This window comes from Mercenaria mercenaria, chromosome 12, assembly GCF_021730395.1.
Source record: "Mercenaria mercenaria strain notata chromosome 12, MADL_Memer_1, whole genome shotgun sequence".
Taxonomy (NCBI): domain Eukaryota; kingdom Metazoa; phylum Mollusca; class Bivalvia; order Venerida; family Veneridae; genus Mercenaria; species Mercenaria mercenaria.
In genome coordinates, this window is record NC_069372.1 from 50284624 (window position 1) to 50303012 (window position 18389).

At 33.5% G+C, this 18389-nt stretch overlaps 1 long non-coding RNA gene across 1 annotated transcript; it reads right to left on the reverse strand.

The window, feature by feature from the left end:
- Positions 1 to 3266: 3266 nt before the first annotated feature.
- On the reverse strand, positions 3267 to 5619 carry LOC123534046 (uncharacterized). The gene is made up of 2 exons (XR_006682928.2): positions 4438 to 5619; positions 3267 to 4230 (listed from the first exon to the last, which is right to left on the reverse strand). It is a non-coding gene; the product is annotated as an uncharacterized LOC123534046 (long non-coding RNA).
- Positions 5620 to 18389: the final 12770 nt, after the last annotated feature.

Here is an 18389-nt window from a genome sequence, read left to right on the forward strand (position 1 = left end):
TCCAGAAAAAATAATTCTTGAACTTGACCTTCGACCTCTAAGTGTGACCTTGACCTTAGACCTTGTTGTTCTTATGCATGACACTCCGTCGCATGATGGTATCCAATTGTGTCGAGTTACATCAAAATCTATCTATGCATGAAGAAGAAATACTCCGGACAAAGTCATTCCTGAATTTGACCTTGATCTCGTGAACGTGAAAAAAAAACAACTTAGACATTCCCTCACATTTCAAAAAAAGTTTAATGGCGTTGGGGGACAACATATTCATTTATTATTTTACCGGGCTCGGGCACCAAACAATTCCTCGGGATTTTGTAGATGTAATAACACAGAAAACATGCGTTATCCCTACATAGAAAGCTCAGTTAAGCATTGCATTTTTTGTTTTATTCAGCTTGTTTTAAAACGTCAGTTTGAAAATGTACTCGTGTAAGATCCTCTTTTTCTTACTGCAATTCATTCTATCCAGTTACAATGATGGAATTCTATCCAGTTTCAGTATCAGTTTATCAAAGAAATCTGGTTATTACTTTGCAATAAATGAATATTCCATCATCACCCAAATCATATATGACAAGTTCAATGATGGATAGATGTGTGTGACATGGTGAGATGTACGAAGCTTGGGATATTGATATTACCCCTATATACCATTGCTGCTAACTAATTGTACAATATTAAAGGAATTCCAATGAAACTTAATATAAATGCCATCATGAAGCCGTGATTCAAGATTAGGTACCTGAAATATATCTTAAGGGAAGAGCAGTTCGTAGAAATTGATCAGATAGTGTTCGAGCTTAGAGTATTTGAGCCGTGCCATGAGAAAACCAACATAGCGCAGTCTGGTCAGGATCCATGCTGTTCGCTAACAGTTTCTCCAATTCCAATAGGCTTTAAAACGAACAACATGGATCCTGACCAGACTGCGCGGATGCTGGTCGCAAACCCACTATGTTGGTGTTCTCACGGCACGGCTCATTTCATTCTTTTGTATTTCCATGATGGTGATTATACATGATTTGCATAAAAAAAGAAAGAAATATATGTATCTAGTTTTAAACTGACAGTGACATATACAAGGCCAAGATAACGTGTTTAATGTCTCGACATTACTTTTTTTTTGAATGAATGAATGCAGCATTATGCACTTAATTGATGTTTTAATTAAGCTGAGTTTATTTTGTTTCTACAGTTATTCATTCACCTGCGTTTTAAGTTTCAGTTTCAGTTTATTGACAATCAGCAATACCTTTGCATTTGGCCATTCACAAATATAAAAAAAACTTATGGCAAAGACAATCATACATAAGAAAGTGAACATATAGACAAAAGACAAAGAACTAAACAGAATAGTATTCGATCAGAAGACAAGTAGATTTTCAAAAGTATTTTTTCGTATTCATAATGATTCTTTAATATATTTTGCAAGATTATACATACCGTTTTTACTACTGGAGGACATTAATGCATTAAACTTTTGCACATAGGCCATGAGCACCTTCCCAAGTAATCGGATCTTATGCAACTGTAACGTAAACAACATAATATGAAATGATATTCTGACTCGATGGCATTTTGATTGCATAATTTACACAATCTGTAATCCATTTCTACATTAACATATCTTCCTAATTATCTACGGTATATCTTTAAATTATGCGAACATAGTCGTTAACAAGTCATTTGTTTTCTTAGGCTGTCATTTGTTATGACAGCTAATTTCTTTTTAAACAAAATTCAGTTTTATTATTACAATAACCATCTAATTTTGAAGTGGCATTAACATTAACACCCTACTCTTGGACAAATTGATCCCTTATTTTTGTTTTAACGACACGTAATAATTTACAACAGTACCAAAGAATAATCTGATATTCGAATGTCCGAGGTGATCTATGATAGAATTTTTTCTCCTAGCCCAACAAGCCGTAGTAATATTATTACATAAACCATTATCACGCCTGGTAAACAACATAGCTACTTCTTTCATAAGTATACGGTAAATCGCTCTGTCGCAACTTCCGAGCTAGTGCACGTCGCGATAAATGAACATCAACAAAGGTGAGTGTCATAATAGTTTTTGCATTTTTTTTGTATTGTATCGAATATAAAAAGTCGGGGAATAGTAGGCGATGTAGGTATGATTAAACTTCACAGAGAACTTAAGTTTGCTAATACATGTATATTCTTAATTTGTGGTCGTGGTGATGTTTACCAGCAAGCTGATTTAGCAGTGAATTTGGTCGTTTCGTTATGAAAGAACTTTCGTTGTCAAATATTTGCCTTTTAACTAAGGCTTATATAGCAAATCTCTCCAACATCACGTGGGAACTGAATGAGATCTTGTTTCACCGGTTTATGAAACTGACAGCTAAAGGATAAAAATGTTTGTCGTGAAATTTTTTCTATCAAATCTTTTGTTTATAATGATAAAGTCTTCATCCGCATACAGTGACATAGATGATGTGCTAAAAATCAATTTAAACTTTAAATTTCATTCAAATATTGAATTGATTTAATACTTCTGTTGTTATTCAAGTAAGATCTAAATAAAAATTTATTATGTAATGATAAACAACGTGAAATTAGTACTATTTCGCAACATAAACCCCAGATCTTGCTTTATGTACTGATGACATACATGGACATGTTAAGTGGGAAGTAAATGAACAACTAGGAAACTTAAAAACTTAAATAAACTTCCACCTCATGTCTTCACTACCTGGTGGAGTCGTTGGTATGTTCAGCTCAGTTTTGAATTCTCGGATGAGTTTCTTTGCCTCATGAACGAAGCAGCTACGTTTTGTAACGGCTGAGATATACTTGTTCTATCAAGTTACTGGTCACGATTTATAACTTTTTAATTTGAAAAAAAAAAAAATAAAAAACGAGGTGGGATGAACCACCTTTGCATCAAATGTATGTCACTTAGTCATTTAGAAATAAAATGTTGATGGATTCTTATTATAAAATTTTACTTGTGCATCTAGTTTTATTTTTAGTTCTTCATGATAGTGTTTCTATTTTTCACCATTATGGGTGCATATAATATAAATAACTTATGGTCCTGTTGAAATATCGATCGTCCAGGGTGTCCACAGTCCGCTTTGTCTTAATTTGAAAATGACTATTATCGGAATTATTTTCACAAAGTTCATGCTCGGGAGGAAACCAGGTCACTAGCTTGTGAAGAGTCTTTACCAACTCGGGTACGGAGGCCCATAACAATTAAATAAGCTGAACAAAACATAATAATGAAATAGAAAACAACAGAATTGTATTTCTTAACTGTTTTCGTCTATAATACACTTGTAAAGGCTTTTAACAAAATATGTAAAGCACTTAACTAAACAATACAGAGCATTTGAGAACAATAGAAATAAATACATTTCACAACATGACGAAAAGATGTATAATCACATTATCAGGAGTAAATGAAAAAGAAAAGAACACATGTATACACAAATAAAAATATGAATCTAAAAAAGTTCGAAAATAAACAAATAAATTACCACAATCAAAGTACTAACCATTGGAATGTATGCCTGATGATTGTTACTTTTACTAACAATGTATTACAGTGCATAGCATTCGACAGGTGATGATACAAAATACCTCATATCAAGTTTTGAGAAAAAATCCACACCACGTATTTATAATTATTTCAGATGAGCAGCGATATTAAAATCAATATAATCGTAAAAAAAGTTCCCGTTTTAGAGAATAGACTTCAAGCAAAAGTTTTGATGTTACTGTTTTCTTCGACATATACCTCATTTAAACTAATGAAGCGTAAGTAACAGTCAAACTATTTTTTTTTTCACGATCAATATTCTCACACAATGTATTTATCCATTTTCCTTGAATGCTGCTTGACATACTAAAGTGTCAGTAAGTTTTATCGGCATTTTGTTGTCCAGACTGTACGAAATTACACACAACCTAATTTTATATGTAGCTGAATCTAAACGTCAAACATGATAGCACAGGCGCACATAGCTCTCCTTCGTGTTGGTATGATTTCGCACGTGCCGCCTTTCTGTGCGCAGCGTCCTGCAGCCATGGGTGAACTACCACCATTTCTCATTACAATATCGTTACATGCACCAGAAACCCTGTTCATTCTGCACAGTCTTTGGCGTCTCATACTGTGCCCACACTCAAAATGAGCTGCCAGAACAATCAATCCGACAAAAAGTATTACTTGTGTAGAAGCCATTTTTCCTGAAAGATAAAAAATAAGCATATTGAAAGTTTATTAAAAACGCCAGAAGACTTAAAACAATTAGTTATTCTATAAATTTAAACGTCTTATGCTTCAGAAAACATAATAAAATGCATAAAATTGAAATTTAATTATTGTCTTACGAATTCCTTTTTGAGCAGCTAATTTAAAAATGTTTCAGAATAAAGCTGGAAGCTGTTAAATACCTGAATATTTATCAGTTGGTAGTTTTTGCTTCAGTTCTTTTCTTTTTCCGTCAGTATTTGTGTCTTGGTTTACAATGTGCTTGTTTGTTGACTATTCAGCTGTTGTTTTTTTCTTTAATTGTTCAGCTATCCGCAGTCGAACTTTATATATACTTGTATAAGGAAGCTGGACATGGGAATTACCCAATTATGATCATTAAGTCATGATTCATATGCCTACATAACCACTTGTACATAAGTAATAACAATTAAAAACTTCTTATGAATGAAAACGCAGACGAATTGAAAAACGTTTCCATCTTCTTGTTTCACAATGTTTCATGTTTTGACAATCGATTTCAAAGAAATATTTAACCAAGGAAGCTAAACGTCACTTCACTGATTAAGTTGTTGGGAATTCAGCGTAATTCGCCAAATTACGTGTCATATCAACTACTGCGCATCGTTGAGACATACGACAATTTCAAACTTTATAAGTAAGCTATGACTTTGACATAATAAGTGTGCAATTGGTAAATAACTCCTTACCTGTGGAATAACTTATGAATATTCGGTAATTGTTTTAATCTAAAAGTAGTAATTTTAACTGTTAAAGCTACCACAACCTCAAGTTGGAAAAATATTTAAAAAAAAATTGTAAAAAGGTCCCTAGAGCAGAAGCCCATGATTATTTTATATATCAAAATTTACACAACATCACACAGTTATGCAGATATTCTCAGAGGGGTTCTATATCGTCCTTTTTACTGTTGAAAAATATCGGACGAGTATTTCTATTTTTTTTAAATAATGCAAGTAAAAGACAGACAGACAAACAGATACTTTAATTTACAGTCAGGATCTAAATTACGTACACATGCGAACATCATGATTTATTATGTAAACCAATGTTGGAAAAAATTTTAAATATTTTTCCTGGAGTTGTTCCTTTTGCTTTGGTCGTTTTTAGATATCAAATATTTCAGTTTTTATAAGGAGATAAAATTGGATATACACATTTAGTAAATTGTTCACTAAGCTATCATTTTATAATGGCAAAAAAATCACATCACTGAAAAGCGAATTTCAAACTCTAAGGTAACATCTCTACATTTCTTGTTTTGTAACGGGAGAAAAGGGTTTTGGAATTCCCTTTAATTACTTTGCCATCCAAGCAACGACGATCGTGTTTTAAAGATTCATGAGTAGAAAATAAAGTGAATTAGAATTTTAGACTTCATTCTGCTCTCCGAGTACTGGAAAAAGCCATTATCAAATGAAATGCCCTACTTAAATGGCTTGTCTGAGATCGAAATTACTATATATTCTTCTTCAAAAAGTTAAGGAATGAAAAACAGTTTTTCCTTTTCGGAATTTTCCGTAACCTTTCACCTCCTGCCATATTGTTTTCTGTCGTCTGCGTTATATCGAAAAAGATTTTTAGGACTAGTCACAAGGAAATTAAAGGACTATTGACCGTAAACCAAGCTATTGACCAGTCACATTGTAAAATCTATTGTCCGAAAGGTCATTTAATAATAGAATGTTATGCCTTGGTAAGGCATGAAAAATTCTATCAATTACAGTTACGTTCTATCAATTTGTTATTTAGTAAAAGACACACTGATGTACATCAATAACCTTTTTTTCTCATAAATATAAGCATATCGTATTAGTCAGTTCTACTTTAATATGACGTGTGAGGAATGTAAAGACAAACCGCTCCCATATCATTTTTACTTTGAGTTGAACACTTGACCCACTTAACACCACTTAAAGTTTAAACAAGATTGCAACCATTGAATGACTGATATTAATAAGACAGCTTCGATTCGTCCAACTTTGAAACAGCTTGAAGACAATTATTTTTCTTTCGTATTTTATGAGTTGTATTTTAAAATTCCGCTTTCCTTCTGATTGATGGAAGAGAAGGCGGAAATTCTTAAAAATGCAATAAGGATGCTAATATCGCATTTGAAATATCAGCTATATAAATTATGAGAACAAGATTGATAGCTCATTACACAATAACCTTTATAAGTGACATTTTTAGAAATTGATTTGGTATCACAAGAATGACGTTTTCCGATCTCTAGATACATTTAGCTTATATTACTATGTATAAAGAAACTCCTTAGATTCAATGAAATATCAGCTGATTGGCTAAAATGTTGTAAATCATAAAATATCATTACAATCTTGAAATGTACTGGTTTCTGTGTAATTGAAGCTTTTTATGGCTGCCTGGCAATATTTTTGATTCTGAAATATGCACATTTAGTAAAATATGTATTAATGAGAATGCCATCACTAAATTCCATGCACAATCGATGGAATTTGAATGGAAATAGAAAGAAAAATGTTCGGCTATGCCCGTATAAAATGAGTAGTTTCTTGTGTCTGAAATGCTGTTTGACAGGAATAATACTCCTCAACGAATGTTTCGAGGGGTCCTACATAGCCATTTTTACAATGCACATATATAGAAAAAACAATCATATAGTCTGAGCTTTACCAACAACAACATCAACAACAACAATTTATTGCAATCACCATTCGCATGGTTTTGGCAATGAACAGAACAAAATGTAATTTAAACATAGCATGCACGTATATATGATATATCAATCTGTAAACAAAACAACACATTACAACATATTATCAGTATGCACTGTGCGTTTCTTAAATGCATATTTTAAATATTTACAAAGGCGTATAACTGTTCTTGGATTTTCACTTTTCATTAAGTTAGTAAATTTTTCAATAGTTGGCCAAAGTTGACAAAATCTTGGTAGATATCTACATCTAATTTCTCTGTAATATTGACATGTCATTAGAAAATGGTATTCTGTTTCTACTAAATTGTGTGTACACTTTTCACATCTTCTATTATTTCTTTCAGTTCCAGTATATCTGCCAGTTTCTATGGCTAAGCAATGTGAAGAAAGTCGAAAACAAGTCAATAACCTTCTTAGATAGTCATCATTAATAAAGGATAAATATGGTTCAAATTCAAAATTTGTCTTAAACTTAATGTAATATTCAAGTTTCGGATAGCTAACTACAGACCCATGCCATTCTTGGATAAATTGATCTCTTACTCTCCTCTGAAATAATGAAAAATAGTTTACATTGATATCTATGTTATCCCAAAGGTTACTATATCCTATGCTATCAAGAATTCTTTTCACCGCTTTAACCCATGGTATACAGTTTGCACTATCAATAAATCTTTTTTCTGAGTCAAATATACTGTACATTATAGAATTAGGATTTGACATAACTTTAAGCCAGTATTTCAACACACGCTCTTTACACAATGTAGTCAAGGAATAGCGTCCTAACTCCCCTAGTACTGCCATTGTCGAAGTTTGATACTTCACACCTAAGATCCTTTTACAGAATTGTGTATGAATTTTCTCAATATCTAAAGTATTGTATATTCCCCATATCTCAGAGCAGTATAATAGAATTGGTGAAACCATTTTATCAAATAAACTTAATTTTGTTTTAACATCAAAATTTAATCTTGAAAAAATAGAATGCAATCCATTCACAGCTTTTAAAGCCTGTTCAGACAAACATTTAATTGCCAAGGTGCAATGCATAGCGCCACAATTATCAGAACTACTACAAGTGTGTGTAATTATGTCACAGATTTTCATCAGAAACAAAGTCCGCCAATATACATTTTAAATAAAAAAGATAAACTACTCTCTGTGTTAAAGTTAATCAAAACACAAGTTTGCTAAATAGTAGTTTATTATATTTAGAATAATTACCAGATAATGCGATATGTGAAAATTTTCTTTGGGAACATGGAATGCAACCTAGCAAAACTGTAAAAGACTGAGTTTGATTGAATCTGTTCATCATCTCAAGCGCAATTCTGTTATAATAAAGTTGAGTGTTGAATTTTACAATTTACATTTTAAAACAAACAGTTCAACATTAATAAGTTTAAAATGATTTTCTTTCTTTTATTTTCGTTTCTGTATTTATAAATCATACACAAACTAAAGAAAGAATGAAATATTCATGAGCATATTATATAGATACAATATTTTCAAATGATGATTCATTAAAGTCAATGCATTTTCTCTAAACAATGCCAGAACTTATATGAGCCGCGCCTTGTGAAAACCAACATGACGACTTTGCGACCAGCATAGATCCAGACCAGCCTGCGCATCCGCGCAGTCTGCTCAGGATCCATGCTGTTCGCTAACAGTTTCTCTAATTCAAATAGGCTGTGAAAGCGAACAGCATGGATCCTGGCCAGGATGCGCAGGCTGGTCTGGATCCATGCTTATCGCAAACCCACTATGTTTGTTTTCCCATTGTATTATAATAGAATTTCGCTTAAGCCAGTGCTAGTAACACCCACTAGTATATATTCTATTGAACAGACTCAGTCAATCTCAGTCTCCTATTAGTTTGCTTGGTTGCGTTCTTTGCTTCAAGAGGAACCTTTCACATATCTTATTATCTGGTAATTGCTCTAGAATGGAACGCTACTACAGAGCAAACTTGTGTCCTTAATTAATTAATTTTAACACGACGAATAGTTTATACGTCTTTGTAAGTTATGAATACGTCTTTACTTTATATTGACACCAGAAACATCTAATTTAAAGTTTGCCTAAATTAATATCCAAAGCAAACAAAGCCCACTTGACGAAAACAGATTCAGTGGAATTTCCCTTTCTGTGTTACCATCCGCCACATCAGATTGGGTTTACTGTAATGTTCTTAATCTTACACTGTGTAAAAATATCTCCTACCATTTATAAGTCACAATATAAACTTTAAATGATCGACAATACAGTATGGTAGAGATTTTACCAATAACAGGAAATACGACGACAATATTTACAAGTGCATGTGGCGCCGACAGTCAAACAAAATGTGTCAGTTTTTCAAAGTAAATAATTGCGAGATTTCTGAATAACTGAATATTCTGCATCTTATTTAGGTAAGCAATCGATGCATTCATTCGTTTGTCATTGACATATAGTTTAAAAACTTCAGATACACCTAAAATAGCTTTCGTTTGGGTGAAATGTCATACATTTTCACGACCTGGAAGAAGCTGCAATAATGAGGTTCTCGAATGAAACAATGAACGTCTATACGTTTTTTGAATGATAAAATGTTGAATAATATACATGTATGAATGATCAGCTTATACCTTGACAAGTTCGTTGTCACAAGAGTACCTTATATTATAACATTTTCTCCAAATTTATGCCAGAGGCCACCATTTCATGCCTGTATTTCAAAACTTTCCAGGCCCCTCCTAAAATGAGAGGAGTATCCCCACCAATAAATGCACCAGAAGCCTCAATTTTGTACCAGTTTTTAAAACAAAATCCAGAAGGAGACCCACCTGAACCACTAACATGGGCATAGGTCCCCTCCTCCTCTAACCTACCAGTTCTCGGCGATATGCGCCTCGGCGGCGACGTCTTCGTTCTAGACTGGTCACCCTCTCCCTCACCTCCACCCCTCCCCTCCACCGCACCCGTCAAATATTTCCGGATCTTGACCTGATATATTATAAACCTTCCTGTATCATTCTAATTTGAAAGTGTAGCCCTTACACGCTACTTTATCTCATTTAACTGTTAACAAATTACCAGCGTTGGAAGCGATACATATTACTAGAACAGTTTTGATTCTTTCTTCCCTTCTACTTCTAACTAATGTTAGGCGAAACTAGGTACAAATGTATTTAACAACAATGAAATAAATTATATTGAATAATGTTATACTTCCAAGTACAATATCCTGACAATTGATTTCTTGGTATTACAATGTACGATTCAACTTGTCTCTGTTGACAATATTATTTGTTGGACTTGGACCGATAATTATACCCTTAGAAAAATGATATTTTTGCTGTTATGGGGTATGTTTGTTTGGTAACGCTCTACTAAGGATTTTCTTATGAAATTCGTTAGCCTTCTCAACCTTACTCTACAGGGGCTAGAGGACGTGGACGGTAGCTTGCATTTCCACTACCATCCATGAACAGGCTCAATCAAACCGAGCCTGCAACATTTTCGTTTATATCGTGTGGGGCGACCTGTGGTTTCCACTTTTTTATTTATGGTGCCATGTGGCGGCTGTATAATTTTGTTTGGTGCTTGGAATCATTGTTGATATATGTCCAGTTTGTTGTGATTAAAGAGTCCATTATTAAGTGTTCCTTAATAGTTGAGACCCTCTTTACCCGGAGATGCTAGATGAGTTGCAGATTTTTTACCTTGATGAACAGCCTTTACTGTTGTATCTATTAGGTTTAATGCTTCCAAAAGGGGTTTTCCACTGTATTAATTAAAACTAATCATTTGATTTTGAACATATATGTAGTAATAAATGATAAAGTAAATGAGCCGTGCCATGGGAAAACCAACATAGTGGGTAGCATCCGCGCAGTCTGGTCAGGCTCCATGCTGTTCGCTTTTAAAGCCTATTGGAATTGGAGAAACTGTTAGCGAACAGCATGGAGCCTGACCAGACTGCGCGGATGCGCAGGCTGGTCTGGATCCATGCTGGTCGCATACCCACTATGTTGGTTTTCCCATGGCACGGCTCAAATAATGACTCTTCTCAGAATACGACCACGCAACAAGGTTTTTACGTACGCATTTGTGTTTCTTTGGTATTCCAGGCATCATCAATAAACATTTAGCTTCACGATGCGTTGCCATCGTGAGTAATCAACAATTACTTAAGAGAGTTCATCATTTCCTATTCTTGTAAAGGTCATCATTATAAATGAAAATGATGAATCCACTTTAGTGATATTGTAATATGAGCCGCGCCATGAGAAAACTAACATAGTGGCTTTGCGACCAGCATGGATCCAGACCAGCCTGCGCATCCATGCTGTTCGCTTTCAAAGTCTATTGTATGACGTACCATTTGGGTCAAAAGTCTGAAATCGCTCGAGCGGTACCATAATACACGGTAAGCGTGTAAATTTACACGCTCACCGTGTAAATTTATACGTTAAGCGTGTTTTTACACGGTTAGCGTATAAATTACACGCTAAGCGCGTAAATTTACACGCTTACCGTGTAAATTTACACGCTCAACGTGTATTTTCGTTGACCCGATTCTTAATTTAGAATTCGAGCGAATAGACCAATCAAAATTTAGTTTAGAACTGCAAAAATGACTGCATTCACCGCGGACCAGTATTATGATCGTCTTCTGGATCCATATGAAAAAAATGCAGACAGCAGTAGTTTCTTAAACGAGTGTATATTATTAAATGGGTAATTCATAACTACAACCAAATGGAGAATAATTTCATTGAAGAAATGGATAATATTTATTTCCGAGATCAATTATTTAAACCAAAGTATTTGTTTTATTTCCTTGCTCGACCTCGCAGAACTTACAACCTGCCACAATAAGCTTGCATGATACTTGTAATATAATTAAAAGTGGAAGTTGAAAATGAAATATTCAATTAGTCCAGCCTTTCATTTTGTATCCACTTATACTAAAGTGGGGATCAATTCATTCCGTATTCAAAAATAGTAATCATCTTAAAATTGTTATTTATCATTTCTATTGATTCTTCGAATTGAAAGTTTTTATTTGAAAATATCAAATGGCAGCGGTCAGATTTAAGAGAGAGAGAGAGAGAGAGAGAGTGGGGGATGGGGGTGGGGGGGCGGGTAGCAGCAGGGAAGGGTGTTCTAGACTTGAAATCTTGTTCTATATTTTGCGGTATTCAGCTTTATCATAATTATTCTATTAAATTACGGATAATGACTTTGCGCACGATACATTTTCGATATGAAAATGATCCAGCATGTAAATATAAAAAATGAAAAATTATAGATTTATATTAGCAGGAAGGTCTAATATACGTATCAGTTGTTCCAGATATTAGGTATTTCCCATTAGTAAGTAGTTAAAGTCCTTGATTCATATCTAACGAATTTACATTTTTTGTTATTACACTTTCATCGTTTTAAAAATAAATGTCCATTAAATTTCCAAATATATTCTTACAGATTTTAGAATACTAGATATCCTGTGAAATTTTTATTTTCGTTTCACAAGACAGCTCCGCCACGTGATATATTAATCCGTGTTCGTTCATATATAGTGGCATTGATGACCGAAGGCATTAAATTGTATCATATCAAAGCCATCTTATATGCTTCAGTAAATTTTATGATCCGCTCTAATTAGGGAACCTCGAAAGGATCTTGATAACCTAGGTGACATATGTTTTATCATGTCATTTTGCATAACAGTTACGTAATGATTTCCGGTAGATCACTTAAAACAGCAACTTCAGTGACATGGAGCCGCTCGATTCCCCCACCCCTCCCCAATAATGTACATGTCATTCAAGTCGGAGAAAAATAGATACTATTATTATTTATATATATATCATTTGAGGTTGTAGAAAAAATAGATATATGATAACAAATGGCATTTTAAAATGCAAAGTACAAGTTTTATATGTGTATGATGTGTGGAATTAGACTGGAAATGCTTGTTCTTTTCTGACGAAAATAAGAATAAAGCAGGCTTTTCAGGTAAGATATAATAAAATATACATGTCTTTAATCAAAGCATATATACTGTAGAATAAATTACTTGACTGAAATCATCTTTACAGTGGCAAAAGAATTCGTAATATAATGAAAATATTATGTATGTTTCCTTAAAAGTAATAATTCAATCATAAACTTTATAAATATCTTCCTTTGTAACCTGTATTTTGATTGGCTAATTTATTTAAAAGTGTAACTCAAGCGAGCGATACGCGCTAAGCGTATAAATTTGTACGCTAAGCGTATATTTTACCCGGTAAACGCGTAAAATACACGGTGAGCGTGTACTTTTATAGATCTACCGATTGAAATACACGGTAAGCGTGTAAATTTACACGCTAACCGTGTATTATGGTATCGCTCGAGCGATTTCAGACTTTTGACCCAAACGGTACGTCATACTATTGTAATTAGAGAAACTGTTAGCGAACAGCATGGATCCTGACCAGACTGCGCGGGTGCGCAGGCTGGTCTGGATCCATGCTAGTCGCAAAGCCACTTTGTTGGTTTTCTCATGGCGCGGCTAATATTACTTTTAGTTCACAACATAGAATGTCAATATTCAATTAACTCTATTCAAGTATGGTCACTTTACATGTACCATATACGGCAATGCATAATTGTAGAGGCTCGTTAAATTGATGTATATGTGTATAAATGTTTTTTTGTGTATCCTTATGTCACAATTGTATTTGTGCTGAGAGTATTAAATAAACTGAAACTGAAACTTTATAAAGCTTAAGGATATTGAACTATAAAAATAAATGTATTTTTAAATGTCTCCTTTAATGTTTAAAAAATGATAACGATATGGATATAAAGGATCTCTAACTCATATTTTGATCGTGTTCTTTGACACAAAAAAATTGTGTGAATTTTAGTGATTGGTGAATGTCGGCCTTGCTAGATTACAAATTAATCATAGCATTACTTCATGCGATAACCGGTCAAGTTTCTTAAAGATTACTGTAGAGTAAAGAATACTAGCAAAAGAAGTCGTATTAAAACCCTGATGCAACTTAGGTTAGGTAAAAGTTACAAATTAAGGTCACTGTTAACTTTAAAAATTATTGAATTATTCCACTGTTGGCCTTATCTTAAATATCTTTAACAAATGTTCTCTAATTTCAAAATAAAATATAACTACTCTCTACTTGGGTTTCGTATAAATTTTTAGATCAAACTCATAAAATCTTTATGTTGTTTTAAACGTATATTTTCGTTTTCGACATTGAACTTGAAGCACAATTTTTTCATGTTTTTCTATTACGCATCAAACAAAATTGTTCTAGTGGTGAATCAAAAGGTATCCATTTGTTAAATAATGTTCAAGCTAGCTTTCTCAAGCTAAAACTATTACTCTCATTCCCTAAAACAGCGTAATATAATTTCTCTACTGGCACTTTTACGTATAATTTACGCTAACGCACCTAATTGTGACATGTTATCGTCAAGAAAACAAAACACAACCTGATCAGTATCGGCACAAGTTTCTGTAAGTCTCATGTTAGAAGTCAAACGGAATATCACAATAGCATCTAGCCCTCCTGACCTTACATTTTGAAAATTGGTACATTCTGACTGTTTGAGATGGGGGTGGGGGCGTACGTTTTGCCTTTACCATGTGAGCACATTTACTGAATTGGGCAAGTTTTGTCCTGCTTATAATCTAAATATGGAAATAATAAAATAAAGCGTTTTCATTTTAAATCCTCCTGTATTTTGTGAAAATCAAGTTGCATCTGATTCAATTTTAAATTAATACATAAGCGCATTCAAATACTAAATATGGTATATGAAAATCATATAAGCACTTCATTTGTATCATATTATATTTAACAAAATAGGAATAATGACATTTAAATTGAACTAGTACACATGATGTTTGGTTTTGTGCCATTTGTTATATGGTGCCTTATTGCAATTTATATGCGAATGCAAAAACTTACTTTACTTACTGATCCGTTTCATTATAAAATGCACATTAGCATGACTACAAAAGGAGATGCTACGGAATGCTTGTTGTTACTATACTAACGCCTTCCAGTTGTTCTTTTCCTTTAAGCCTATACAAGCCTTAGTTAGGTATTGCCCCATATTGTAACATGCTCAAACTCAACGCTGATAAAACAGAAATGATAATGTTGATATCACAGCATAATTCTAGGTACAGTGTTAACATGCTGCAACTATGTATGTGAGGAATCGATGAATCTCAGGCAGTGTTAAACGGAATATGTTTGTATAGCAAGCAATATGAAAATCTTATGATCTGAAATTTGATGGTTGTATTTATTTTATTGAAGTTGGGCACTTTAAGGTTTTTTTATATCTATTCTTATAACAGATTTTTACATCAAAATTAGATCAAGGCAATGTTTGAAATGTTGTATGGGTGGCTGCATTCTTTGAATGTGACTTTCCCTATTTGAATTTCATTATTGGTTATATAGGGCTTGGGCGGACTTTGATAAAGTCACCATATTCAACTTGAGTCATTTTAATGTATTTTGTACTTTTGTAATGTGTTAGTATCTACTTGTATGTTAAAAGCAATATATACATTATATTTAAATTATCCTATTATTTAAGAAATAATAAGTTCTCAAACGTGGTTTATCGTAGAATAACCCGTGTTTTGAGTTCTTATGCGTAAGAATATATCACGAAGGCCGTAGGCCTGAGCGATATATTGTTTCGCATAAGAACGAAAAACTCGGGTTATTCTGTGATAAATCACACTTGGGAAGTTGTAATTTCGATTCTAACACGACATACTAGTATCAACAGTGTTAGAAAAAATGGTAACTACTTTTTACGACCGTTCGACGCACCTGGATCGGTTGACGTCATTGCACGCGAGTGGTTTATTGCAGAATAACCCGAGCTAGATTTTACTCTACATGTATGTAGGTTTTTAGCTGGTCGCGTTGGAATTTTTTTTAAATATTTTACAGAAGTTAAATGACTAATTTCTTGATCAAGTTTGGGATAACTTTGATTCCCCACATCTTTGAAATTATAAATTAATTAACAAACATGATACGTTGTATGGAAATATTACTAAATGGTAGAAAAAGAGTCTAATTCATCTTTGGAATATATAAGGAAAGGTGTTTATTTCAATATATGTATCGAAAACAAACTAAATGACAACTGTAGCTAGGACATATGTATATGTTCATGTATAGTATGTGTATATCTTCTGAACGTAGGGGCTTGGACAAGGTCGAAAAGCTTCAAGACATGGTCAAAATAATGATAAACTCTACGTTCGAACTGCCTTCATCTTTAGAGATAATCCAGATACCATATTTTAGTCTCAAACAGCAGCAAGGTCCTATGAATAGACGTTCATACAGGGTACGGATATATTTCCTTGCCATAGGGTTCGAAACTAGTTGAATACAATTTCAGACTTAATTATGGTCGAAACCATATTTTTCAAACGTTAACACTTACCGGTCACAAACGATGTCCCTTTAGGGCTACCCAGGGTACCCAATCAGGGCCAGGACCTATACCTACACGTCCATATATGGTAGTTAGTAATTCAACCTGTGAAAATATCCTTTGGAAGCATGGAACACAAGCAAGCAAACTAACACAGATTGTTCATTGATAAACCGAATTTTTCAGTAATAAAAATCGAAATTTCGAGATAGCATAATTGTCTAATTTTTGTGTTAATACACCAATCTGGCACTAATGCTCTTCCATACTTGAGTACTTTACTGCAGTTACGACATATTTCATGAAACAAAAATTAAATTAGATGAAATAAAAAATAGATAAATCTCACATCACCTTGGACGTTTAATTCTTTTTTTCTTTTTTGAAACATTCCCAGTTTATATTATATTTGAACTGACATTTCAAAATAGGTTACCGTTATTGTCTCCCTTAAAGATAGCCCGATAATCAATATTAGTTTCAATGGTTGATTTGAAATATACTTTTTATTTGCTTATTTGTGAATATTTTATTTTAGCAGTTATGACAGTATACATCAAATGCTCTTCGATATGCTGTAAAAATATTTATTCTGACTGTAACTAAACATCTTGCTTCCAATTTTGTTTTAAAAGTATCACCGTCACCTTTATTGAGCAAATACCGAAAATCACAAAAATATCAAATTCCTTCACTATACTGTTTTTCCAAACATGACAACTAATCAGTTCATATGTAGGTATTCTTGACTTTATGGTAGATATGACTTTGATATAATAGAAGCTTCTTGCTTCCATTTTACGTCACTGAAGAAACTAAAAACCGTTGAATTTACTAAACTTAAAGTTGGTAAGCTCAGTTGTAACTTAAACGGTGTTAATTTGCAGAAAAGTATATATGTGCCGCTCCATGAGAAAATCAACATAGTGCGTTTGCGACCAGCATGGATCCAGACCAGCCTGCGCAGTCTGGTCAGGATCCATGCAGTTCGCTTTCAAAGCCTACTGTAATTAGAAAAACCGTTAGCGTTTGGGTTGGGATCAGCGTGCAGAAGTACATTCTTTAAATACTAGTACAAGATACAACACGAATTCCACAACAGTACTGAACAAGGAGATATTAATTGACTAAACATTAATATCTGTTTTAGCAAGGAAAAACCAAGCTTAAGGTAACAAAAAAGTTTAAAATAGCATGGTACAGTAGGATTATTTCGACCTTAGTACATTTTTACCGGTTTTGTCCGAGGAAAGCATGCAAAATGATCACAGGAGACATTAGTTTACACAGGTAAATATTTTGTGTCAGGATCAAATTATCACATATATCAATGACATGATGCTTGTATGGCTTAGTTTATATCTTTTTGATAAAAATATATTTTATCATGTTTTAAAAAGCAAACCAGCCTGTAACTTTTGGCAGGAAATAACAAAATAGGAATAGCTATGGGTTAGTGCACTTTCCCGTTCATGACCATGGTTCTTATAGAATACCTAGGGGTAGGGTATAACATGTACAGACTCTGTGGGCTACCAGTAAAATTATAAATTTGTCGGACACTGTCAGAGGCATTTTCTTTCTGTTCTGGTGCCAGTGGGTTTGTCGTCTAATTTATCACGGTTCAGAGCTCAGATGCGCAGGAATTGAACCACGACAGCGTTTACCCGAGTGGTTTAATATTTAAGAATCTGAACGACGAACCATGGTAATATAGACTACAAACAATAAAATGGTCTTCATTGTTTTCATTCTTACATGTTTATTGAAATATTTTGATAACAATTAAGCCAGGTTTCATTTATTTGAGCGGTAATACACCGAACGTCGTGCGGCAATAATGCTCATAATGCTCTTTTTCTTGTGCGTGCGTAAATCGTTTTTGTCGCAGAATATGAGCATGAAATTCTTTGTTTAACCGACAATCAAACC